At 33.5% G+C, this 26,526-nt stretch overlaps 1 protein-coding gene across 8 annotated transcripts in view; it reads right to left on the bottom strand.

Moving 5' to 3' along the window:
* LOC129803181 (myosin-IIIb-like) overlaps window positions 1–24,358 on the bottom strand; it is a 51,816-nt gene extending 27,458 nt beyond the window's left edge. For all 8 annotated transcript variants that reach the window (XM_055849568.1, XM_055849567.1, XM_055849565.1 and 5 more), the window contains exon 1: window positions 23,935–24,358. The gene's annotated coding sequence lies outside the window, so the exon portion shown is untranslated. The remainder of the gene's footprint in view (window positions 1–23,934) is intronic.
* Between the last annotated feature and the right edge of the window lie 2,168 nt (window positions 24,359–26,526).

Here is a 26,526-nt window from a genome sequence, read left to right on the forward strand (position 1 = left end):
TCTACAGCAGAAAAATTTGAACCAAAAAGGTCAAAAAAGTTGAAGGTTTCTCAGCTAGTGCCATACCCTAGTTCTTGCTTAGTCGTGTACTACAGCGTGTAGACGACAAAAACATTTCCCATTTCCTTGATATGAAGTTAATCGTAGTAAGGGTAGTAAGCTTTGGATTTTGTTTCTTCTACGATGTCAATTCAAGAGAATTCAATTACCTTTCTTTTGGGGAAATTCTTGTTAAAAATATTGATTTTTGACTAAGTATAGTGCCCGCTTTCTTATTCGGATGGTTGGGAAACAAAATGACAAATGTCCGCTTCGTTAACTGAATGGATTTTTTTGAATTTGTTCAACGTCTCGAAAATATAATACGAGTTTTTTTAGAATTAGAATGAACGTTTTAAAGAAGATTAAAAGACATAATTAGAGAATTCTATGCTATTAAACTTCTATTCTTCTTCTGCTAGAGCTTTTTGAGAAGCAACTAAATCTTTCCGTATGAAATGTTGGAAAAAAGATGGGAATACATTGGAGCTTGGTCCATAAAATCAAGAAAGATTAATGATTTGATAACCTACAAAGCTCAGGCTGGTTCCAATCAGACCAAGAAACAGCGTCAAAGTGCTAAAAAATGGTTGCAGAAATTCAACGATCATCTAACGATTAAAGGATTCTAAGACTGTTCAACTCGCCCCGCATCCCGAAAGTCTGCCCGATTGATAAACACTGGGGAATTAGGAAGACCAATCTCAGGGTGTAGGTCAAAACTTGATGGATTTCAAGAAGAAATAGAAAAAGTCTATTTCTTTACTAAGTCCCTAATGAGAGCCTCAAGTGGGTCAGTGGATAGAGCAGTGGCTCTATGACTGTGAGGTCTGGGGTTTAAAGCTGAGCAGCAGCGGAAAAAGATTTCTCATGCCATATCGGCTTTGAATTCGTCCAGTGAATGAATGAATAGTAATGTCAATGGTGCATATTGGCAAAAAAGTGAACCGCTTAAACAATAGAGGCTGGTACGAGAACGAGTTTCGACATGAAAGTGGTACTTCAGTCGATACAAATATTCGCTGTCACTGATCCCAAACACACACCGAGAAGGGATGCTGTGATATAGTAGCGGCACTGATTGTCCACAGAGCTGTGATATAGAGCGGCTACCCGTATCGGGGGATAAGATAGAATAGGACTGGGGAAGCATAAGGGGCCCAATTGGTGGCCTGGATGCATCGGAAATCCGAAATGGAGAACTGACCCCTGGCAAAATCTTATCTTAAAATCTTAAGTCCCTCATGAGAGAGTTAAGCAGATTGTCCGGGATTTCGGCAAGAAGCCATTGGATTAAAAAAAAACAAAATCCTAGAAAAATCCTTATAAAATTATCTTTTCGAAAATACATTTGTGTTTTTCATATACACTGTGGTTAATATATGAGAGCAATATTTAAAATTGGAAATATTTTCGTCTACACGCTTTATATTGTGAGAATTTCTTAGAAACAAAATAACAAAATACCTGAAATTCCCCATTCAAAATACTTAAATTTCGACTTGGACTGACGGAGAGCACATTGACCTGTTCAATGTTTGACAAACAGTTACCCTTTTGTGTTTGGATTTCCACGTGAGATATTAACCTTTTGTAGGCTGCTCTAAATTGCAGAACTGTGGGGCTTGTGTTGCACCCAAGACGGGTGCGAACAGCCCCGAAAAACATCTCCACGTGGTCCTGATTTAAAGAGTAGGTACAGAGTCCCGTGCTCTCCACACTGGTCTTCACTTTTTCATAAATGTGGGGCAAGTTTGTCAGGCAGGCCCTAAGACCTACGAATCCCCGGTAGTTTTGAGACTCAACTACCAACTTCTTCCCAGATTTCTGAGCAATTTTGAGGTCATTTATATAAATGCAAGTTTCCTCGCAAAATGCTCGAACACTTGCAATGTTTTGTTGGGTGATAGTTCCTTTGAAGCTAGAAACAAAACATATCTTTACTTATTTATTAAACCAAGAGAAATTGTTTTTGTTTTTTACTAGAAAATTGTACCTTTATCTATTGAATCATCAAAAATTTTAAAGTTTGAGGAACTCTACTGTATTAGAATGACGACCGAGAACTTTGACTTATACTAAAAATACCATAATTCTAAAAACAGCATCTTGATCTTACCCATCATGTGACATCTTTCGGCTGTTGAGTAAATCGAAAGCGTCATTCATGATTCTGATAAACTGAGATGTAGCTTCACTTCCGGCGAATTCTTCAATTTGAAGAACTTCACGGCAATGATCTATGTCATCGGCGACAGATCTGCTTAATAACTGCACAGCGAGCCGTACGTTCATTGGCCTACGCTTGTAATCAATGTGTTCACTTTGCAGTTTATTGCGTAGATTTAAGCCTACTTCTTTTTGTACTTCGTACAATGCGACAACATACTTGAAGTTCACTTCTCTGTTTTCTGGGTCGAAAAGCTTGTGATGAGCGAAAGTGTTTCTAACAACTTTCAGCATGTGCACTGGGTCCGGATAAACAAATACTTCGTTGTCGGTGGGCGTAGAACGGTTTTGTTCGTTTGATGGGGTGATTGCAAATTTTGTGAGACTTTTTTTGAGATCACATCCCAATTCGTTGATGGATGAAATATTAACAGAAGCGTTATCGAATGTGATCCCCAGCACTGTTATACCAGCTTCCTGTGCCAAGCATATGGCTCGTTCAATTAGTATTTTCTTTTGTGGAGCTTTTAGAGATGCAATTGGGAAATAGCCAATTGGCAATTTCCATTGTAGATCTATAGCTACCAACATGAAAAGTAATATCTCCCTTGCTGAGTCGGAACATTCATAAGCGGATCCATATGAAACATTCCCAATTTTTTGTAATTGCTGGAAAATACTAATCTCGTCAAACACTAATTGGCAATACACCACTTTCCCTTGGGATTGTTGACAATCGGTGTATTCTTTGAGGATTGCTAAGGTTTCTGCAGTAAATCCAGGATTGCATATTATTGTTTTGTACCATCGAGAAATTGATCTTTGGTCTGGCAAAGCCTTCAACAGATTATCCCTGACAAACCTACAAAAAAAACTACATTTTAAAATTTATAATTCAATTCAAAGTATTCGAATTTTAGACGATTTACATATTGTTTCACCTTTTTACAATAATACTTATATTTTCAATTTTAAATGTTACCTGTATGCGAGCGGACTTCGAAAATCTAAGCCGATTGCGAAGGTTTTCAATTCTTCGTCGTCAAATTTTCTGATGAGATTTTTGCCACGCTTGTTCTCAAACATTCTCTTTATTAGGCCTTTACACGGCCCTGGGAGTTCTTCCAGGAACTTAGATGTATTAGAATCTATTAGATTCTTTTCCTGAAGGTCTTTGGTCATTGATTCTATGTCTGTTATCTTCTTATCACGTCTTCTCAATTGAGACTGCAAATGCCTCACTTTTTGCGTTAACTCTCTGATTTTTTTATCCTTCTTGGCAACCTTGTTTTGAAGCTAAAAATTAGAGATTCAATTAAAGAAGTATCTCATTATTTATTAAAATATAATGAGTCTCGCGACCCTGAAAACACAGTAGAAAATAATAAACAAAAATAAGAAAACTTAATCGAATATTGATAAAATACAACTAATAGAGGTCTCAAAATTTACATATTTACAATTTTATATTGTTATTAAATCCTAATTTATAAGGATACTTGAATTCAATAGTTAAAGCACACCAAAAATATTCTTTTTACATAATAATTTAAGAAATCTACATTTTTAGAAACTTTGATTGTTTTATTACTAAATTAATATTAGATGTAAAATATTTCCGCGCGTCCGAGGCTTTGCGAGCTGATCGAACACCTAAGAAAAGAGCTCTGCCATATATACTTTATCGAAAATTTCTTGGGTGCTTGTACAAAATTAATTTCGATTAATTTGTCTATAAATTACCACATAACCATCTTGAAATTGAAAATTGTTTAAACAAAGCGTCCGAGGCTTTGCGAGCTGCTCGAACTCCCGAGAAAGAGCTCTGCTTCATATTCCTTTTCGTAAATCTTTCTGATGCATATAAAATTATTGTGGAATTAAATTTGTCTACAAACCACCACAAAACCATATTGAAGTTGAAAATTGTTCAAGAAGAGGGTTTCTAAAAATCATTAACCTTATAATTAATTATCTGACCAAATCGGGTGAAAATTCGACATTTGACCTTGAATAATTCAAGATGGCGAATTTTCCGGTGATAGGTGTCTAAGGACGAAATGTTCAGCTGGACTACCTCCATAACCATCCAAATTTCTTGTAAAATTAAAACCTAATTTTTGACCTATTTTTGGGGGATGGGGAACGCATCAAGGGGAGGGGGAAATAAAGAGACTAGTTTCGAGATAATGTCATTTGAGCATTATTAGCATTAAAAATAACTCACCTGTCTAATAACATGTTCAGCTTCTATACAGTTCTTGCCACCATGCATATGAGATCGAAAACTTGATCGTGAATGATGAGTCCTTTTATGATGATCGCCGAAAAACATTTTTCCAGCAGATATTTCCATCTCATCTTCTTCATCTTCTCGTGTTGGTTGCATCTCGTATCCGAGGCTCTCATTTGCAAATATCTCAGGTGGCATTTTAAAGTAATTGGCAAGCGGATTTGTCTCATCGGAAATTTTGGTAGGACTCTCATCCAAGTAGCAGGTATCCATCACTTTCTCAGTGCTAGGAATTGAGCACTGAGGCGTATTTTCATCCTCTTCCATCTCCACCACCTCTTCCATACTGCTCTCCAGAAGTCCCTGCAAAGAATTGGTGCTTAATTGAGCTTCAGACTTAGATTTAGATAATCTCACCATTGGAACTGCATCGGGCTTTCGATGAGTTTGCCAGGATGAGCGCACGTACTTCCTTACGATGTCGTCAGGATTAAAGTGTGCACTGCACACTACATCATCTTTTGTGACAGGATGAGAAATCCTTAAATTTTTTATCCACAGTGCCCTCTTCTCATCACCTGCGGGGAATCTGAAAAAAAAGAAACCGAAAAAATATATTTCCTAAAATTAGATAGAGAAAAGTGTAGTAACGGTCATTTTGAATTTAAGTAAACTGTCTGGATTCAAGTAATAAGTTCACCATGATATAATTTTTCTCTTCTACGTGTATTTTTCTTGCATTTTCTCTTAAAATACCACGGTTGCATTCCTAATTTCATCGGTTGAATATGCGTTGTTATCAACGCTTTCACTTTTTAGCACTGAAATTCACTACTTCACTCAAAAATAGGTAATTTTAGAAAAATTGTACTCACCTGTGAAAACTCACTTTCTGGCCTGTTTTGTGCAGAAAGCTCCTGCAATCCGTCACTGCACAACGCAATTTTGGCATTCTTAAACACTATAGACCACATATTTATTAAAAAAACAACAAATTAATTAATTATTCACCTGTTTTTTAGCTTTTAAAGAAGGACTGACTTACCGTATTTCGCGGAGAGACAAAGACATACTGTTAGAGCGAGACAAATATATAAGGAAATCGACTCGCTCAATTTGTATAGAAAACAGTTCTAATGTCACCTCCCTGGCTATATGAAAAGGTATTGTCGGTTTTTAAAAAAAGTCAAAAAAAATATTATTTATAAAGAACTTATATTAGGATAAAATGACAACTTTCCATTTTAAACTAAAAACTCAATACCTTTCAAAATCATATTATTTTTAATATAGTTTAAAAAAACTTGTATATTGTTATCTTCCATTTTCGAATATGTATCTTGAGAAGAATATCACTCATATGAATACTCTTATGAACGTCTTCGAATATTGTATCTGACGCAGTTGTATATTCTCTTCAGTTTCTTCCGGTGTTCGTCAGAGGATTGCCTTCTTCTCAAATCAAAGACTAAAAGTTTTTCTCCAAAGCTTTCAACCCTCGGTATGGGTCTTCCTCAGTGGGTCAATTATAGTCTTTCTACTGATTTGGAAACGTTTTTTCCAAATCAGTAGAAAGACTATAATTGACCCACTGAGGAAGACCCATACCGAGGGTTGAAAGCTTTGGAGAAAAACTTTTAGTCTTTGATTTGAGAAGAAGGCAATCCTCTGACGAACACCGGAAGAAACTGAAGAGAACTCTTAAGAACGATTCATCAGGATAGTGAGCAGTTTACCATGTTATTAAAAACTAAATTCGAAAAAAATCTAATATTTTATTGGAAATGTTTGCGAATTCCTACTGAGGACTTACGTAATGCTCATAAAACATATATTCGACTAAAAAGTTCACAAGAGTTTGTCATTTTTCACAAACTTTGTTCATAACATGATCATTTGCAGAGTATTTTCTATTCTATTACATTCTTTTCCATCCACCCCTCTCCAACCCCTCCAAAACCGTAGTTTTTAGGGATTGCACTAAAACGCGTCATACGATTTTTTCATGTTAACTGCTCGAACCCCAAGAGAGAGCAGTTTCCACAATCTTTAAATATATTTAGAGATTACCCGGCGGACATTATTTCAACCTTATACGAAAATATCATTGAATCATCCCTAATAAAAGTTTTTCAAGGTCAAAGGTTTAAAGGACTCTAGAGAGCGTACTTCTCAACCGAATGATATCATGTTTGAGCTTATTGGAAAGGTCTTGTAGTTCTTTATTAACCTGATCCAATTCCAATCAATTATGAATCCGTAATGAACCGGTTCATAATCGATAACTAATTTTTATCAGAAATCCAATTATACATATAGTCATTCGAGGAGAGTTGGAACAGTAGGAGAGATGAACCACTTCGCCTCCCGCCTACACCCATTTGGTCTATTTGTGCCCTTCATCATTCTAATGACAACCCCCAAGTTACAGCTTTCTACCTTTAAAATTGTACGAGAAAATTGAAATTGAATTTTTTGGATGTCTGAAAAATGGCCAACAATTTTTATTTCTCCATAAGAATACGTGTATTTGGGGGTTGAGGAGAGATGGAACTTAATAGTTTTGGCAACACTTCCGGTGTGAATTTTAGTCAATGTTCTTCAAAATCTTTTCAAGTCAATCTCAGATATTACTTCCCCTAAATTTCTGGTAAGACTGACTTGATACACTCTGCGAAATTGCCATCGAAGTATATGAGCCACACATTCCACAAAATAAATCATTTATACTGAAAAAATAAAATAAACTCCAATAAATTCTGTGAAATAGTGTTCACGTCTAAAATCACTTCCCTCCTATTCTAAATTAATAAAATAAACTATAAATATTTTGCTAAAATTAGGTGTGTTCCATCTCACCCGAACTTTTTTTGAGTGCCTCAAAATGCAACTTTTTTAAATCCTATTTTTCGAAGTGACTATTTTCATCTAGGCTTTTCTAATATTGATATCTTAAATTTAGAGTCTTCAAATGATAAACCAGTGAGATTCGTCTTTGTCTCGCATTCAAAACGTATCCGCAATATTGAATATAAAAAAGGTGTTCCATCTCTCCTCGAATGACTATATTTCTTCTAATGTGTATTTTAGGCAATATGAGTGATTTATAAATCGGTTCAAATCGGTTGTGAACCGATAATGGACCGATAAGTAATTTTTGGCCGAAAATCAATTTTATTACTCTGAAAACCATTTTGCGGAATCTTTTGAGTGACTTCTGAATCGCTAAAATTCGATTGAGAATCGGTAAACGGTAAACGATGGAAAATATTTTTGAGGTAAAGACAAGAGTTCGAGCACTGCGCAAAGCCTGGGACGCTTTGCCATCCATTTTTTTTTAATTTATAGCTCTTTCTTCTGGCTTTGAGCATCATGCTACGTAATTTTAATTGATTCTCGAAGTTTGAGCTAGGTTTTTCAGGACAATCTGTCCTTCCGGTGAGCGTCGGAATTTTTTGATCAAATCCTATAAATCAAACACACAATTTCACCAGAGCTTTCGACACTAATCGTGTCAAAGTGATGAAAATGATAAAGTATTTACCGGTTGGGGATGCAAAAAGCATCGTAATGCAAACCTAGATGCAACACTACTGCAAGAACGGTGGCAGCCAAAAACCCGATAGCCAAAATCCCGAGTGTTCAAAATCCTGAAAGGGATGAAATTATATGGGGAAAAACGTTTAGAATAATTCTTCAAGATACATTTCCCTTTGGCTCCAGTAAGCGCGGTTGCAATTGTGGGAGTAGCTATGACACTTTTAAGAATTCTCAATTTTGGCTTTCGGGATTTTGGCCCATTCGGGATTTTGGCTTTCGGGATTTTGGCTCCGGAATTTTAGCTTTCGGGATTTTGGCTTTCGGGATTTTGGCTTTCGGGATTTTTACCTGGACCCCTGCAAGAAACCGTCCTCACTCTAATATAATCTAAACCGATTATGATTATTAATCGTGTCGAGATATTATATTACAAGGTAATCATTTTTACAATGTCACTTCTCGTAGTGGAAGAATCTACTAAATTCATTGTAGACCCGTAGACCGCCCAGGAACGCCTTCTCGTGGTATGGAGGTATGGATGTTTCATCCATGCTCCCGGAGTTGTTGGGCGTAGGCGTTGCATTGTATAACGTTTTTATTACATTTGGAAATTGTCAAATTAAGTATTCAGATATTTGCACCAGGCGGGACTCAAACTCACAACCGTGAGAGTCCAGTTAGAGATCTCATCCGGCCAAGAGCAAACGGTCTTTCGTATTGCGCCACTGAGATCCCCATCTAAACCGATTATTATTATTAATCGTATCGAGACACTTTATTTAGTATCACAATGTAATCATTGCAATGTGTCCCATGTTCCAAGAATTTGCTATTCGTAGACCGCCCAGGGATGCCTTCCCCGTAGTGAATGCTTTTTCCATACTCCCGAAGTTTTTTAGGCAGAAGTGGTGCATTTTATTACGTTTTATCACAGTGAAAATGTCTTTTTTTTCTAGACATTCAGTTGCTTGCACCGGGTGGGACTCGGATTTACAGGTATGAGAGTCGAGTCAGAGATCTCACTGCCCAAGAACCAACGGTCTTGCCTATTGCGCCACTGAGATCCCCATCTAAAGCGATGATATCATTCAAACAAAATTAATTCCAATTCATTCATTCTAGGGAGAAGTGGGGCACCTTTGAAAGTGGGGCGGTTTTGACATTGGGCTTTTTCTCTTATTTTTAAATTGAATTGAACTTTATCATTCATTTATTCATTTTCAACCGCTTATCCCTATTGGGGTCTTGAACTTTATCATTATATAATATAATTTTGCTGCACAAACAGATTGAGAAGCGGAATTACGTTATGATATGGCTCAATTTAATTTAAAAGTAGGAGAAAAATTCAAAATTCAAAGCTGCGCCAAGTTTAAAGGTTCCCCCACTTCCCCCTATCTCGTTTATTGTCCTCGTCACAACAGAAAAGGAATACTTTTACTTTTATAATTAGACCCCCAACTCGGCTTTCACAGATGTTGTATCCTGCTCGGTGCAAGTGATTGAATGATCTGGATGATAATTTTTCACGAACCATTGTAAATTAAATAATAAATTCGTAAACTTAACAACGTACAAAATAGCACAAAGATTTCGGTAGGGTAAAGTGGTACAAGTTGGACAGTGGTACAAGTTGTGGACAATGGTACAATTTGGACAGGGCTTTTTGTCTTGATAAATTTAGTACTTCATTTTTATTTGTATATTTTTAATGCTTTAATTTTATAATTTGGTTCATTGTGCTTAAAAACAAATTTTGTACTGTATTTATCAAGAAAAAAGCCATGTCCAACTTGTACCGGCGAATTGTCCAACTTGTATCACTAATTCCAAATTATATCACTTTACCCTATATCAAAATAAATGTAATAATAAGGATTTTAAAATTGTATAGCTTACAATGAACAACAAATTGATCAACAATTCTACAGAATGTCTCTCGGTTAGTGAGCAATAAGAAGAATACTGGGCGGGGAAAGAAAACTAAATTCATTAATTAATTAACTTTGATGTTAAATTTAGCTGCGTCCAATTACTACAGCAATTATCTTCCAATGATCCTCTCAATTAGTGACTATCTTCTCCATCCAAATTGATTAGTGTCCTTCAGAATGTCAAAACATTAAGTAAACTTTCGCGTGAGTATAAACCGTATAAACTTAAAGCTTTAATTGTGTAAAAAAGAGAAAAAAAAAGTCAATATCAGGGTCTCAAATTCGATGATTGGCGTGTAAAAGCGTCGTGTAGTTTGCAAAAAAGCATCGTTAAATTTTCATCATTCACCAGTTAAAAGCCAACGAAAGGGAATTTAAAAAGCAAATCTTATGGAGTTAATGTCTTCATTAGTGACGGCGCAATTTCAATGCAAAATGCCACTCTTAAAATTCAATTAAAACGAAAAAGATTTATGTTACATCAAAGACTTGTGAGTAAATGAGCCGGTGCAAGGTTCAGGAAATGAGCCAAAATCACGCAGAATTTGGACAGATGAATACCGCAGCATCACAATTTCTCCGGGATTTTTCAACTGTTCATATTTGGAAGAAAATTGTGTAACGTCTTGACCACTTCCAATTCAATTGAGAGTATCCGAAAACGGTAAAGAAAATTCAAGTACGGTTCCGCTTTTGGGCACGAATTATTAAATAATTGATTGAGATGGAAATAAAATTGGACTTGCAATTGCTGGTTAATTTAGCGTCAAATGAGGATTCTTCAGTTTGCCTGACAAACATTAATAAGACATTAATTCCGAGGTGTTGTGTTATTTTTGCACAAACCCATGTTCATTTCACTGGCAACTTGGCTAATGAACTTACTTTTTTTCTGCAACAAGGGACAATTGTAAATTCCACAAAATAGGAGATTCATTTCAACTCTCTTTCCTCAACTGTTGTTTTTTTTTTCTTCGACTCATGTTTTGGTGCGACAATAGATGCCAAAAGTGTCAATTACCGTGCATGAACGTGAGATCAGAAAAGTGTAACGAAATGTGAAAATTTATCCAATTTTTCTTACTTCACCATGACACTTGAGGGCAAACACCAATTTCCATCTCAAAATAATACTCAATTTCTATAATTGGATTTCCCTACAATATTACCCATGACGATGAAATGCCGAGAAATCTCGGTGACAGGTAATGATTACTTGGGAACGACACGATCTTTTTCACCATACCAAATTGTTCCTCTCTGATGATTTTGGGAACGGTTTATTGTTTTTAAAATTAAGATTAACTGCCTAACTGACAAATAAACCCTTTGTGTTATCATTAAACCGGTGCCGAAAACCAATCGGAAATTTTCGAATGTCAATCTTGTAAAAAAGGAACAGAATAGGTTAAATCGTAAAGTGTTAGTACTCTCACTGGGATCTTTCCATGATTTAAGATATTTAAATTCGAATTCCATCCTGGAAACTTCACTGAATGTGATTCCACGGGGCATAAGACGGACAATGTCATTTACTATATGGCCTTTCCTTCGTGGATGCTGTGCCTAGATTATTATTTATTTTAATTAATAAACTTCAAAGAAAATAGAATGCTAGAGGTTTGAGAAAACGCGGCGCCTTCACTTCATGAATAAAATGCTTTATTGTTATATAACAACGAATTTATTCCCTCTAAATTGCAATATTATTCACAAATGCAGCAGAAAGAAGAATTTTTGAATTGTAAAACTTCGTCACAGTAGTATATCTCTGTAAACAGTTAAAGAATAAAATTATACGCTGAGAAGGTAAACTAATACCGTAATCCGTCTAGTCGGAAGAGTTGGTCAACACTTTGTCTTTGGTCTTTGAGGAGTTTAATTTAAGAAAAATAAACTGGGGGAATTGCAAAAATTTAATTACAGTAGACTCTCGCTAATTAGGTCTTTCAAGATCAGGCTACTTTTTAATTCGGGTGGCAGTTAAATTAAAAAAAAAAAGTTTGTTGGTATTTTTCAAGTTTAACTATGATTCGAATTAAGCATATATGCTCAGATTTTTTACGATTTGATTTAGTTATCATGTGATTTTACATTATTAAGAGGTTTTCATGAAATTTATAATAGCTATGACATGAGCATGTAAACTCAATATGAGTAGGGGAGACTGGGGCAAAATTTGTCAAAACGAAAATTTCAATATTCACTATTTTCTAAAATAAATGAGACCGAGGCTTGAAATTTTTATTATAGATAGCCTTCATGAACCTTCTTAAACTTACAAAGTGTAAAAGGATTCGAGGAATGATTATGTAAAATAAAAAATAATGAAATTTTGAGCTCTATTTTTGGAATATTTGGCTTACAGAAAATATCAATACTGATTAGCTCAATTTAAGCACATTTCTCGTTAAAATAGAGAAAAATTATCTTCGACTAAGTTGTAGAGGAATAAATTTCTTATAAAAATATGTCTATTTGATATTTTTAACGTTTGCGAGAGTAAAACGTCACAAATTATCCGAAGACTGACAAAATTTGCCCCAGCAATTTTGAGAATCTCCACAAAATCGACTTTTAGAAACTGATGCGAAAATCACATTTCTTTCGAGATAGAGGGAAATAGCCTTCTTCAATGTTGTAGAGCAGTAAATTTGCTATAAAAATGCTCATTATAAAACGTTTAAGTTTTCTCAGAGCTCATGAAAGAATTAAATATTCATTTTGACAAGTTTTGCCCTAGTCTCCCCTACGCATATGAACAAAAAGTCGTTGATTTCAAGCAGTTTGACGCCCGAATTTCTCTCTAATTCGGGTGATATTTCGGTCCCAAATGCCCGAATTTGAGAGAGTCTATACACAATTTGTCGAATATTCCTTAGCAACAAATTATTTTTTTCGCGCAAAATGTCCAAAAAACTTGAGTGATGGAAGTCAAAAAGTTTAAATATAGCTTGAAAATCGGTTGACAAATTATCTTAAAATATAAATATATATTAGAATGATCGTTCTACCACTTAATCCTTAGCGTTACCATTTGAATTTACTCTCTCTCTGTTGACAAAAAATATTATATTAATTAGATTTGTCTGTATTAAATTAATTTATAAACAAAAATATAAATTATTATTACTCATTAAATAGCCTTAGCAATTTAAAGATATTTTTTGATCAAGTCTCGTGTTGTAACGATTCGAAAATAATACTCACTGAGAGAAAAAAGGATGCTATTAACTTTTTCTCCTCGTAACTTTAACACTTTTTAAGTGTAAAAATATATCAACATTTTTTAATGTTAATTTTACACATTTTTAAGTGTAAAATTAACATGAAAAAGGGTAACTTTAACCCATAATACACCTAAAAAGCATAATATTTACACCGATTGCGGATAAATAATGCAGGGTAAAATTAACATTTCAGGAATGTTATTTTAACTTTTTCGGATTTCTCTCAGTGCTATATATATCTTTTAATATTCAGTGTGACTTCGAAACTTTAAATTAAATTAAGTAAACCAAAACCTTTAAATGAGAGTTCAGTAGTGAAATTCTGTAACAGCATGAGACTGTCATATCACAAATTTAAAATTTGTTATGTGGTAAATTAGGCAAAACTATTCAATGATGTGACTTATATATCAATAATTGAGAATTTCTTAGAGCTGCTTGTAATAGTCATTCAATACTCACTGGTCTTTAATGTCGTCTTGCTCCTAAATTTAACCACAATAATTTGTCATATGATATTGTCACATTGTCCCTACAGTTTAGTTCATTAAGCAATAATCCTTCATATTCAGAATGTAACGTAGTATTGTTTTTCCAAAAAAATTACATATTTCTAGAGACAAATGATGAGCTTTCGAAGGCTGCAGTTTTAGAATATTGCGATTTTTTTTTTGTTTCTCAAAGCAAAAATTTATTTTAATCCTGAAATTTGGATTCTTTACTTCAAATTAAATTCAAAATGAGAAATTTGAGGTTATGTGGAGATAAAAAATAGTTGTGCATGAGTGAAATTATTTTTCTTTGCTACTTCAGATAAAATCGTATAAAATTCGGAATTTTGGCCCATTCGGGATTTTGGCTTTCGGGATTTTGGCTTTCGGGATTTTGGCGTTCGAGATTTTGGCTTTCGGGATTTTGCTAATACGTTTTTGCAAAAACATTTTACGAACATTTACGAACAAATGTCTGTAAAAGTACAAAAAATGCTCGTCAAGTGATCATGTTACAAACAATGTTTGTCAAAAAGTACAAACTTTTACGAATTTGTTTGTGGCTTATATGATTCACGAGCATTTTGTACCTCCCCCATAGGAATTCACAAACATTTACGAACATTTTTACAAAATATTTTTTTCTGTGTAAGTTTTATATTTCATACGAAGTTTACAATATACGTAGGGTAGGATGGGTTAATTTGGAATCATGTATATTTTGGAGCATTGAGATTTTCGAACAGTTTTAGATGACAAAAAGAAAAAAACAACGAAGAAGTATTTACTATCGAATGTAAAGTCTTGTACTTCTTCTTGGTTTCCTTTTTCTCTTTGATAATCTGAAATAAGAAAATCGCAAAATTCCAAAATAAACATGATTCTGAATTACCCTATCTTACCCTAGAAACTTTCAAACATCCATTATCCGAATGGGCATTTAATTTATTTATAAAATAAAAAATAAGTCATAGTTTGAACTTATAATGAAAGACTATTCAAATTTACCATTCTTTTCTTATCTGTCATAGAATAATATTTGGATATTTGCAATACAGTTGTCAATAATGACTTTCATTACTTTCGCTAAGTAAAATCTCGTTTGAAATATAAAGTAAATATAAATCTTCAAGAGTTACCACCAATTTTATACAGTTTTGTGAAATTTTGGACTAAACTAATTAAAGCTAATTAATGTAAGTTAATTATAATCATTTATTAAAACACTTCTGAAATAAACCCAATTATATGCGCACATTTCACCCATTAAGTTCCAACCTCTTACATTTTCTATCAATCATGGAATTTAAATTTTTAATAAGAAATGCATTTTAAAACCTTTCAACCACCAAATTTTTCCTTCATTTAGAAACACTTTCGCACTTGAGTGTGCAGCTCAAGCGACGGAATGAGACAATTTGATACTTCGGCTTAGGCAGACTTTTATCGCCACTTCGACTCACATCTCAAAAACACCAATGATGCATTTGAAAATGTCCATTTGAAGGTAATTTAATTATGTTAACTACATTATTTATCCAATTTCTACCCGGATATTACATACGAAAACGATGACGGAAAATATTTACAATGTTTCCCATTAAAAAAAGCGGGATTTTCAATCTCACGTTCAATTTAAATGCATTTTCAAATCAGATAAGAATGTGTTTTTTTGATATTTAACGACACATATTCGTTCAATGAAAATGAAAAGCTATGGAAAATGTGGCATTCGCCAAAAGAAAAAGTCATATTGTGGCAATTTGCCACACAATAGAGTGATTTAATTGCAGAATCTTGTAGCGTGGCTGGAAGAAAGTCTTTTTTCCAAGTGAAATAAAATTAAAATAAAATTAGTGCAAAATGTGAATGTGAAGTATGTGCTTTTAAAGCTAAACGTTAAATGAATTTTTACATGCAATCATTGATGATTTCTGTCCATGACACTCTCATATGAGGAGAGTACTTGAGTGGAAAAAGTCTTTAATTTTCCCCTCAAGAAAATTAACCAAAAAAAAATATAGACGATACTTATCAATATTGCTCAATTTACTTTTTTTTCAATTTGCATGAGTCCAATTTGATAAAATTACAATGCATATTTTCTCCATGTTTTCGCGACTAATCCATTTAACTTATTAAACTGAAATTAGCGTCAAGTAGTGCGAAGAATGAAATTTAGAGAGAGATTTTCATTAAAATTTAAACGTGATATTCAAATAAAATTCATCTTTCAATAAATCTTGCATTAAAGCCGCGTGTGGGTAAAAAAGAAGATGAGGCACCAATTGAAGGTAGTGATTAACAATGAAAATTGCACCTGAGAAAGACACATTAATTGCGCGATGAGAGCAAGTTTTCTTCATTTTTTTTCTCCTTTTTTATTGTATTTACAGAGATGATTCTTTAGCGATTAATCTCACAAAAGACTGTGAGTTCGAAAAAAAAACTAGACCAATGAACTTCTCATCATATTGTATGGCTATAAAATTATTAAATTAATTCAAACACCAAATAACACACAATCTCAAGAGGAGAAACATGATGAATTACCTGAGAATGTGAAGCAATAATTTCTTACTTATTAATCACAGCTCCTCAATCTCCAATTCACAAATTAATTATTTATTTTAGTGAGCGGTAAAAGCATTCTTAAATTAATTCTGCATTTTCTTACATTGGCCTTTTACCACTGTGTTGCTCACAAGGGGAAAACAATTCCTAAGAATTAAGACTGTACAGTGTAATATTCCTTTTAAATAAACAGTTGGAATAATTAAAAATTCATTAAATAAAATAGTTTTATTAATCTATCTAGAGCAAACAAGAATAAAAACAATTAAATTTGGATCAATCACGTTAATATAACTTTTATTAAAAAGTTATTATGCATTTTATTTGCATTTCATAATTTATACAGTGAGAACAAATAAAAATTAAATTTTATCCAAGGGGTAAACAGTTCTGCCACTGGCAATTCACTTGGCTGCCGATGTGAGTAACAAATCGGCGACAAATAACAGATCTACCACACAAGGGAGAATAATTATATCCGGTATCTATCCAATATAGGGGAAGGTTTTGAAGGTTCGTATTAAAAAAGGAGTCCAAGATTTAAGATTTTTTGCTGAATGTCACACACACCGAATTAATTATATCACTATATCAAAAAAATCTCTTACTTATTGGGTTCATAATTCTGCCTTACAAAATTCCTGGAAGTCCTTGGATTTTCCTCTACAGGAAAATGAAAATGTAGCTGCATTTTTTACGAAGGTTCCCTGATTAACTCAGCTTCGTACCACTTTTTCCCACCTCTGTAAGCTTCATTTTCCCCGAAAATATTACACCGGACACTAAAATTTGGGCATCACTACTTAGATGGAACTTTCATTTACTTGTTTTCACCATTTGTAGGAGGTATCACGCATTAAAAATCAATTTTAAGCTATTTTTCTAACACATGTTTTTTGACACTCGGAAAATCATTTTCCCTGCATTCTGACAGTCAGTTAAGAGCTTGATTACGTATGATTCTCTCATAATCACACCTAATGTAATCCTCAGATTTTCTCTAACACCTCCAATGTGTCTTACAGAACATATTTCGAACGTAACTGATTTCTAAAATGAGCAGCCACCAATTTAAAGTGAAATGTGGGAAGTTCCACTTTAAAACAAAGAAAATTAAATAAGAAATACTCAAAATACATCGAAGTGGCAATTAAAGAATCACATCTACCATAAGCAGTCTAGTTTCATCACTGCACAATTCAAAAAGTAGTAATCACACCTATTGTAATCCTTGTGTTTTTCTCTAACGTCTCGATCTGTCTTACAGAACATTTTTTGAACATCAGAAAAATTCCGGTTGAAAACAAAGCAAATTGGATGAAAAATTCTCAAAACGCACCGCATGGTCAATGAAAGAATCACACCTACCATAAGCAGATTCAGACTTATTGTTTAATTTGACAGAAGTGAAATAAAAACATCTGATGAAGTCTCATTTTGATGGGGAAGTGCGTGTTTTTTTTCGAGATTTTAGTGAAAATTGTTTAATATCCCAATTTTCTTGTAAATTTATTCAGTGGAATCTCTGATGAGTCTAATATCCCGAGCGGCGTGCACAGTGTGACCCGAAACAGTGAGGAATTCTCAAATTCGATGGTCAGTAATATTGACAGATGTTTTTACGAAGCTGCAAAATTCAATTTTCCTGAGCTATACAAGGGTGGTAATTTTTATGAATTTTCCTCCACCCACAAAAACGACCCCCTTCAAGCAAAAGATTTTCTCGGTAAATATTAACCCTAATAAACCCTCTATAACTTGGAATAGTTGCTTTTTCGAAAAGACATTTGAAGTGTGAAAAAATTCATAAAATATTACACATCAGAATTACGATTTTAGGCCCATTTTTTATTTTTACCTTTTGGACCCAGAAAAAAGAGGCCTAGGCTCCCAAGTTTGTCAGGAAATGTGAGATGTAGGACTAGCTTTTAGATTATATGTCCGTGGATGAAATTCATTTAGTAACTTGGAAAAAAAAAACTTTTATGAAGCTGCAACATTACGAAGGTGCAAAACCTTCCCCTACCTGCATTAGTAACAATACATTTTGTAATCTCCCATAAGGGATTATGTTTCACGGGATTAAGTTACACGCTGAACCTAATTCTAATTTCATAAAGATCGCTCCAGCCGTTCTTGCGTCATTCCTTGTCAAAACAGCGATTTTTTTCGAAAAGATAAGAGCTTTTTTTCAAGAAATCCCAAAGTTTATCGCCCTGGGTCCTGGCATTTATTTTTAATCTTTTATCAGTAGGGGGTAGTGGGGCACCTTTGAATTGGGACAGCTTTAAAATTGAGCTTTTCCCCTATTTATTAAATGGAACCAGATCGTACCATGATATTATTTAGCTTTATAAACCCATTGTGAAGCTAAATACTGATACTATGAAAAAATGTTTTGTCAAATTAACAAGGCATGTTTGTAAAAAGAATGTTCTTCCATACAGAATATGGAAAAGTTTTGTCAAATCGGCGGCCAACTGGATGGATGTTATAAAAAGTTTGTCAAAAGGGTGTATTTCCATATAAAATGCAAGAAAAAGTTTTGTCAAAAATAACGTCCTTTTGACAAAATTTCAATTTGATATTTTTTACGTTTGCAAGAGTAAAACGTCACAAATTATCCGAAGACTGACAAAATTTGCTCCAGAAATTTTGAGAATCTCCACAAAATCGACTTTTAGAAAATGATTCGAAAATTACATTACTTTCAAGATAGAGGAAAATAGTCTTCTGCAATGTTGTAGAGCAGTAAATTTTCTGTAAGAATATGCTCATTACAAAACGTTTAAGTTTTCTCAGAGCTCGTGAAAGAATTAAATATGCATTTTGACAAGTTTTGCCCCAGTCTCCCCTACCCCAAATTCAAAAATACCCCGTTTCCCCATATTTAGAAAATTCACTCTCGTTTGTTGCGATTCCGTGATCAGCGCCCATATAGTTTTGACCATTCTCCTTTACTACACTATAAGGAATTACGTTTAAAGGATTTCAAGCCATTTACTATTACTATAGGGGGAAGTGGGGCACCTTTGAAATTGGGATTTTTCACCTATTTTTAAATAAAATTGAGCCTTATCGTGATATAATTTAGCTTCTCTATCTGTTTGTGCAGCTAAATTATATCACGATAAAGCTCAATTGTATTTAAAAATAGGTAAAAAATTCCGATTTCAAAGGTGCCCCACTTCCCCCTATGCTCAATTTAACCATTATTTCTTTTAAATCGATACTCAAGATATATCAAAAATTAATGAACCAATTTCATTGAAATTTGGCACACTCTTATAGAGAGGATTACTTAGCATTTATGAAAGGATTATGTTTCCTGGATCAAAATTTATCTTACAACATGAAATGTGATATAAAATACACAGGAAATTGTGCTTCTTTATATTATATAAAATTCACTCAAAATTCCAAATCAATTTTTCAAATCCTGTGTTCAAATACGACTCATACTCACATACTAACAAAAAGCATTTAATTTTTGACTTCAGATGAATTACTCTGACTCATTTCTACCCACTTAGTCAATGTAGGGTGAAAAGAACACCTATTGACACTTTAAGAACTCGTGTCAAGACCTGTTGACACCCTACTCTGTACCATTTGGAATACGAAATTTGAACACTTATCCTTGTCGAAAAACTTAGATTAATGAAAAATGCCATATTACTTACATTTTATGAGATACATTAAATAAATTTCAACATTTTGACAAAAGTTCCCTGTCGAAGAGGTGTTCATTCGACCCTACTAGAAATACTGGGGATAGCAGGGGCCCATCAAGCCTAATAAAAAGTGAAGCTATTTTTCATTTTTCCTTGTAAAAATTTTGCAGCTATTGCACCGCAACTTAAACAAATTTGCTCGTAGTTCCTGTATAATTTTGACGAACATTATGAAATATGTATTTTTAGATAGCTTTTAATGCACGATTTCGAAATATATCAGACTGATAAGTCAATTCTCTTTAGGAAAAAACTTGCCAATAGTCTTCAGTGCCTTTATGCAAAAACGTATGGAAAAATGAAATGTCGAGAGGCCCCTGGGGGATAGAATACTTTGAAATTAGTTTCGTATAGATTAATAGATGATTTTTATTTAAAAGGATTTTTTTTCTATTATGGGAGCGTGGGGATCTGCTCTCAAACTTACATCTAAACGGTCACTGAATTTAATTTCTTTCATTAATTCATTACTCTTCATTGATTTTAACAAAGAATACAAATTGGCAACCAAAGATGATAAATTAGACGGAATGTTAAATTTTCCCTCAAAAATAACCATAAATGTATTTCCATGTCTGTGGGGCTATTTTTCTCAGGTAAGTAAAAGACTAAATTAATTAAAAATCCATTCCCGACAGCAATCTAGATATCAACTGCGTAGAAGTAAATTTTTCAAAATCACTCAATATACGTATAATGTGTAATGCTATATAGTAAGGGATAGATTAACTATCGTAAAGACAATTTTCTTTCAAGGAGTTTCCGAAAAGAGGTCCCAATAGCTGATTTTTTTAAAATTTTATAATTAAAATTTTAGAAATTTTTGCTACAACGTATTACTTTTATATACGATTAACCATTTGTAATAAATACATTTTCATTAATTGAAAACAAATTAGAAAAAATATGATTTCTTTTAATTTTCGATACTCACGAAATCCCATAAAAGAAAAGCTTTCTAAGTAGACCGACAGAACTTGTCAAAAGTTTGTCAAAAAAAAATATCTTCTCAATTTGACAGAGTATTGTTTTACATTTCACATACATTAAGCTATTCGTTATCCAACAAATTTTGAGACAAAATGACATTTGGTTTTTTGTATCTGGTCAGCGGTTTTTTTTATAAATTGTGCTGTATGGACTAATTTTTCATTTTAGAACAACAGAATTTTCTTCGTGATGTGTTCATGATTAATTTTGTAAAATGAAATTCACTTTAATTCACGCTGGAGTAACTGCAGGTTTAGTAAAAAAAAAAATATTTGAATTCATCAACCGTCAGTGTTTGACAGCTGTCATATCGATATCGAAGTGCCGGATAACGAAGAGCTGAATGTATTTCAACATCCTTTTGAGAAAATCTTAACACACAAAAGATAAGCTTTTTTATTCAGAGTAGCTAAGCGTCGTTTTCTTCTTTATGTTTTTCATTTTAAATTTGAACTTAAAAGAAATAACAAAATTTTAACGTCAAGCTTTGTAAGGAATTTGCTTCATTAATTGAAAATTTAAGATCTTGAAGTGAATCGACAGCGATCGCCGGTAAATCGAAGATCATTTCGACCACTCAGAATATAATGCGACTAACTCGATTTTTTGCAAAATTCGTTTTTTTCGCTTTTCGGGTACTCCGTGACACCCTCTACCTTATCTGTGAATATTATACCGAAAAGTTAATTATTCCCAAAGTTATATCGGTTCCGATACTTAAAAATCCTATGATCAGCATGTAAAATCTCAGCTTTAAATCACTCTCCTGTAAAGTTGGCCATTCGCGAGTTAGTCGTATTATATTCTGAGTGGTCGATTTACAGTCAGGTCTCCATTAAGCAGATGATAGTTTCTTGTGAAATTGGCAAATAAAATCTCATGAAAAATTTTTGAACTTATTTTGACAGCTGTCATCGGAGAGCTGAATGTACTTTAAATGTCAAATTTTGACGTAAATTTAATTGAATAGCTACCTTTAAGGTAGTAGATTTATGGCCGATTAATTGACAACAAAATTGCTACAAACATTTCTCACAACTCTCCGATATCCGGATGATTCAGAGCAAAAATATCAAATAATATGACACATGCGAAAGGATATTTTTTGAATTTAGCGGCATTTGGCAACCATCGTTTATATATCTTGGGTATAGGAGATTTTCCTTGATTTTAAAGACAATAATCAGGACCTTTTAGCTATATTTAAATATTAAAATTTTTGAAGTGAACCTTCATATAAAACACTACATTATCCCTTAACTCATTTAATAATAATTTATTTTGACACTTTTATTTTTTCCAGACTTATTAATAGCTATTTATGATTAAAATTAAATCATTGCAGCTAATAGGGTAAGGGACTGATATAAAAAATTATTAACAACAATAATCCAGTGATCGTCAGATGGAAAAGTTCAGCCCAGAATAAAAAAGTTTTTCCCAGAGCTTCCGGGCCCACGCTTCTTCTTCAGTGGTCGAAAATGTCAGGTTTCTGACAAAAAATCAAAACCCCATAATCCTGACATTTTCGACCACTGAAGAAAATGTGTAGGGCATCGAAAGTTCTGAGAAGAAAAGCTTATTTTTTTTATTCTGGGCTGAACTTTCCCATCCGACGATCACCGAATTATTGTATAGTTAATCATTGCACCTAAATTACTTTTCAATTCAATTCAATTTTATAATTCGATCCTCGAACTTTTCAGTGGGTTTTATTTATATTCTTTTTAGGTATTCTAAAAATGAAATTTAAAAAAAAATTGTTAAACAAAACTTAAAAATAATTTAAAAAAAAACAATCATTTAAAGGGCTTTTAAACCTTGTTCATATAATTCATATTTTATCAAGTGGTTAGTTATGGGTTATGATGTGGCTTTAATTTAATAAATTTCATGGAATGCAATTACCGATCCATTACCAGTTCAGTAATTACCAATTTGAAATGAAAACCCAAATGAAGGATTATGCACATAAAATATTACATTCCATCTTATTATAGGGTGAAATCAAGATGTCATAAGCGTATCAAAGTTAAAAATTAATCCTCATTATAAAGGACTTCCGGAATGATCATCATCCTGATACTTTTGGATACTTGTCAACTCTTGTCAAAAAAAATTAAATTGACATTGAAGTTAAATAAGTCCGTTAAGTAGCCATTTAGTGAAAAATTAAGTTATTTGATTCCTATTAGGACAATCTTTCACTTGTAAGTGTTTCAATTGACTTGGCACAGTTTGCAATGTAAAATTCTTCGAGATCATATCAAATAGCAATGGGTCAGAGCTCGTGGAGCATTTTTGAATGCTCTCGAGTGGATAATCTTACTTCTTTCGTTGCACTTCATGGTCAAAAATTGACTTTTCCTCTTCCCTATTCATCTAGTTTTTGCAATTGGTTGTGCAGCTAAAATTCTTCGTCTTGTGCAATGAACAAAACTTATGAGAGCTCGATTGTTTCCAGTGCACGCAGAAGGTGTCAATGACCAAAAAACACAACTAAGGCGGGAGTATTGGAAACTCCCAAGAGTCACACGAAAAGAAGAGTTTACTTAAGTGTTCTAAGAGATAAGAACTCGAAGTATTATTGTAACGGGAAGATTATGTTCTTTTGCGTGTTGTCTCAAGTTGGAATTACCTCGCTTGGGAAGAGGAGCTGCAAGCACAGTAATTTATTCTATGCGAAAGAATAAACAAAGCGCGCAAGAATCTTCCGTATCAAGAAACTTTACCGTGCAAAACACTTTTTTGCTGCTTGATAAAAAAAAACACGCAAAAAATGAACTAAATTGTACACTAATTTTAAGCATTAGTGACAAGGTTTAGCTGTTCTAATGAAAAACCACCAAAAACTGCACGAGGCCCCATTAAATCATTTCTGTGGTCTTCCAATCGAGGTTAAAAGAGTTTCGGACTTGTAATTCACGTTTTGAACGCACAGGTAAAAAAAAAGAAAGAAAATTAATTAGCAATATTTTCAGGCACTAGTTAATCTCTTACCACAGTCAATTATTCCAAGCTGATCTCTTATTTTTGGGTGGCACAATCGAGGCAATTGACGGTGTGATGATGCTCGAACTCTTCTTCACTACTCCAGAATATTCCTGGGCACTCAATCACACGAATCACTCTGCATTTTAATCCAGAAAGAGACACTTTGAACACTGACACAGGAAATTCTTTCCAAACTTGAACTTTTCAATGTGACAATATACGGACCGACCAATAGAGGCACTATTCTGATGAAGCTCTATAAAAGATTGTCTAACCACGGAAGGTAATAACTTGTAAACCATTCAAGAGACTTTTTACAACTAAATCCACAGAGCGATCGTTGGGCTTCTCGCGGTCTCGAGCAATAAAACACACAACAGAGTTGAAGAACCTTCACTAGAGAAATTATAGATGATAAATTGAGATTCCGGTAAAAAAAATAAGTCACAGTTGAGTTTTAAAAATTTTAGAAAAAAGGGTTAAAGGAACACCTGTTCAGCAGGGAACAACTTTTGGCAATTTAGTCAAATTATTGAAATTTAATTTTTTTGCCTAATAAAATGCAAATAATATGGTGTCTTTTCATTAATTTTTCCTTTTCTATAAGGGCAGATTTTGAAATTTCGTATCCAAAATGGCACAAAATAGAGTGCCAATAGGTCACGAAACGATTTCTTAATGTGTCGATAGGTATTTTCTCGACCCTACATATGCAGAACGTCTGAGAAAGAAAGGGATGTGAATTTTGATTTCATGAAATTTGCATGATCTTAAAGGTGTGCCAGAGACATAGTCTTACAAATTCTGATAAATTGTTTCTGCAATTTTTATTTATTTCTTAACCATTTAGTAAAATCTTTCCCTGATATTATTCCATTCGAAAAGGAATTCTTGATGATTAAGAATCACTTTAACGATCTTTAAGCAATACTAAAACAATAGCATATTATAAGCATACTATAATAATGATTACATCGACGCTTCCATTCCATACTATGCTATCTCAGAATGACAATATTTCAGGAGAGCCATTTGAAGTTGACGATTTCCTATGCCGTCTGCGTAATTTTTTTCGAAAAAATGAAATATTTCGTTTCCCGAATGTCGGATGACCAATAAATTTTTACCATTTGAAGATCTCGGTATCAGGAATAACATATCTCTCTGAATAATAAAAGGCTAAGTCGACTTAGCATAGAATGGAATAGAGCCGTCGACATATTCCTTGTCATTTTTGTTTCCAAAATTTTAGGAAACTTTGATGGATTACTTTAGGCTTTTCCAATAAACTCACTTAAAACTTTTATTTACATTCTTTTTGATTAGTTTCAGGAAAATAGAAGTGCATCTCGATGGGGACACGACAAGTTTCTCAAATTGTTTTAACTGTATTCTTGTCGGTTCTTGAGCGCAATTTTGTATAAGAGAGACTGGGGCAAAAAGTCACAAAACGGATATTTTATTTTTTTTACAAGCTACTCGATCGCTTCAAAAATTTCTAATTAGCGCAGTTTTATAGGAAATTTACCGTTCTATAACTTTGTGAAAGTAAATTTCCTCTATTTTGTGAGGAAATACGTTTATCGAGCCGATTTCTAAACGGTAATTTTGTGACCATTCTCAAATATGCTGTGGCAAATAGTACCAGACATTGGGTACTATCATATTTTGATTCGCTTCAATACGGGCTTCCATAAATTTGAAAAAATACCTAGAGGACATATTTTCATAGAAAAATTATTGATCTACACCTTTGTAAAACACCGTTTTCTCTGCGAGAAAAGCGAGAAAACGAGAAAAGCGCTTTTCAAGCTATTTTAGAAAAAACACACAAAAGACTGCAAATCGTTTGACCAATGCAAATATCAAGCTTCGAGACATGGTAATGACGTTTCTTTTCGCCGTGAGACATCAGAAATTGCTTCGCTTTTTGTTACTTTTTGCTCTATACCCTATACCTTTTGTTACTTTTTACCCCAAGTGGCCATTTTTAATAAAAGGATTTCTGGAGAAAAGAACCTTTGTGAAGAATCCAAATTATTTAGAAAATATTCACCAGTGCATCAATTTTGGAAAATAAGTAGGTAATAATTGTTATCTTCTGCAAGGAGAATATTTCAAAAATAGGGCTAAAAATTTCGATATTTTTTATTTTCTAAATTTCTTGTTCGAATTCTAAGAAACTTACGACATTGAAGAAGGTCTATGGAGGCTATCTATAGAAAAAAAATTGAGCCGCTATCTTTTTTTATCTTGGAAGATATTTAATTTTAAATTTTTCGATTTGTGACTTTTTGCCCCAGTCTCCCCTACCGTTCTGTACTGAAAACTCTTAATGTTTTTTTCTCTCTTCATTAAGTGTTGTTAACGGTTCTGAATACACTTTCTGTCTAATGGGTTGTAGTAGATAATGCACTGAGAAATAGACCTTTCTTGAACTTTTCTCTTTTATTCTTAACGAGGTTTCAAGGAAAAAAATCTTCTTTTAGAGGAAAAATCATATACAGATGGGAAGATTTACTACTGCACTGCACTTGGACTTGCTCACACTTCTCCTTTAAGTTCACCATTCGAAACATCGTGAATAATTAAAAAGCA

Source organism: Phlebotomus papatasi, chromosome 2 (genome assembly GCF_024763615.1).
Source record: "Phlebotomus papatasi isolate M1 chromosome 2, Ppap_2.1, whole genome shotgun sequence".
NCBI classification, from domain to species: Eukaryota; Metazoa; Arthropoda; class Insecta; order Diptera; family Psychodidae; genus Phlebotomus; species Phlebotomus papatasi.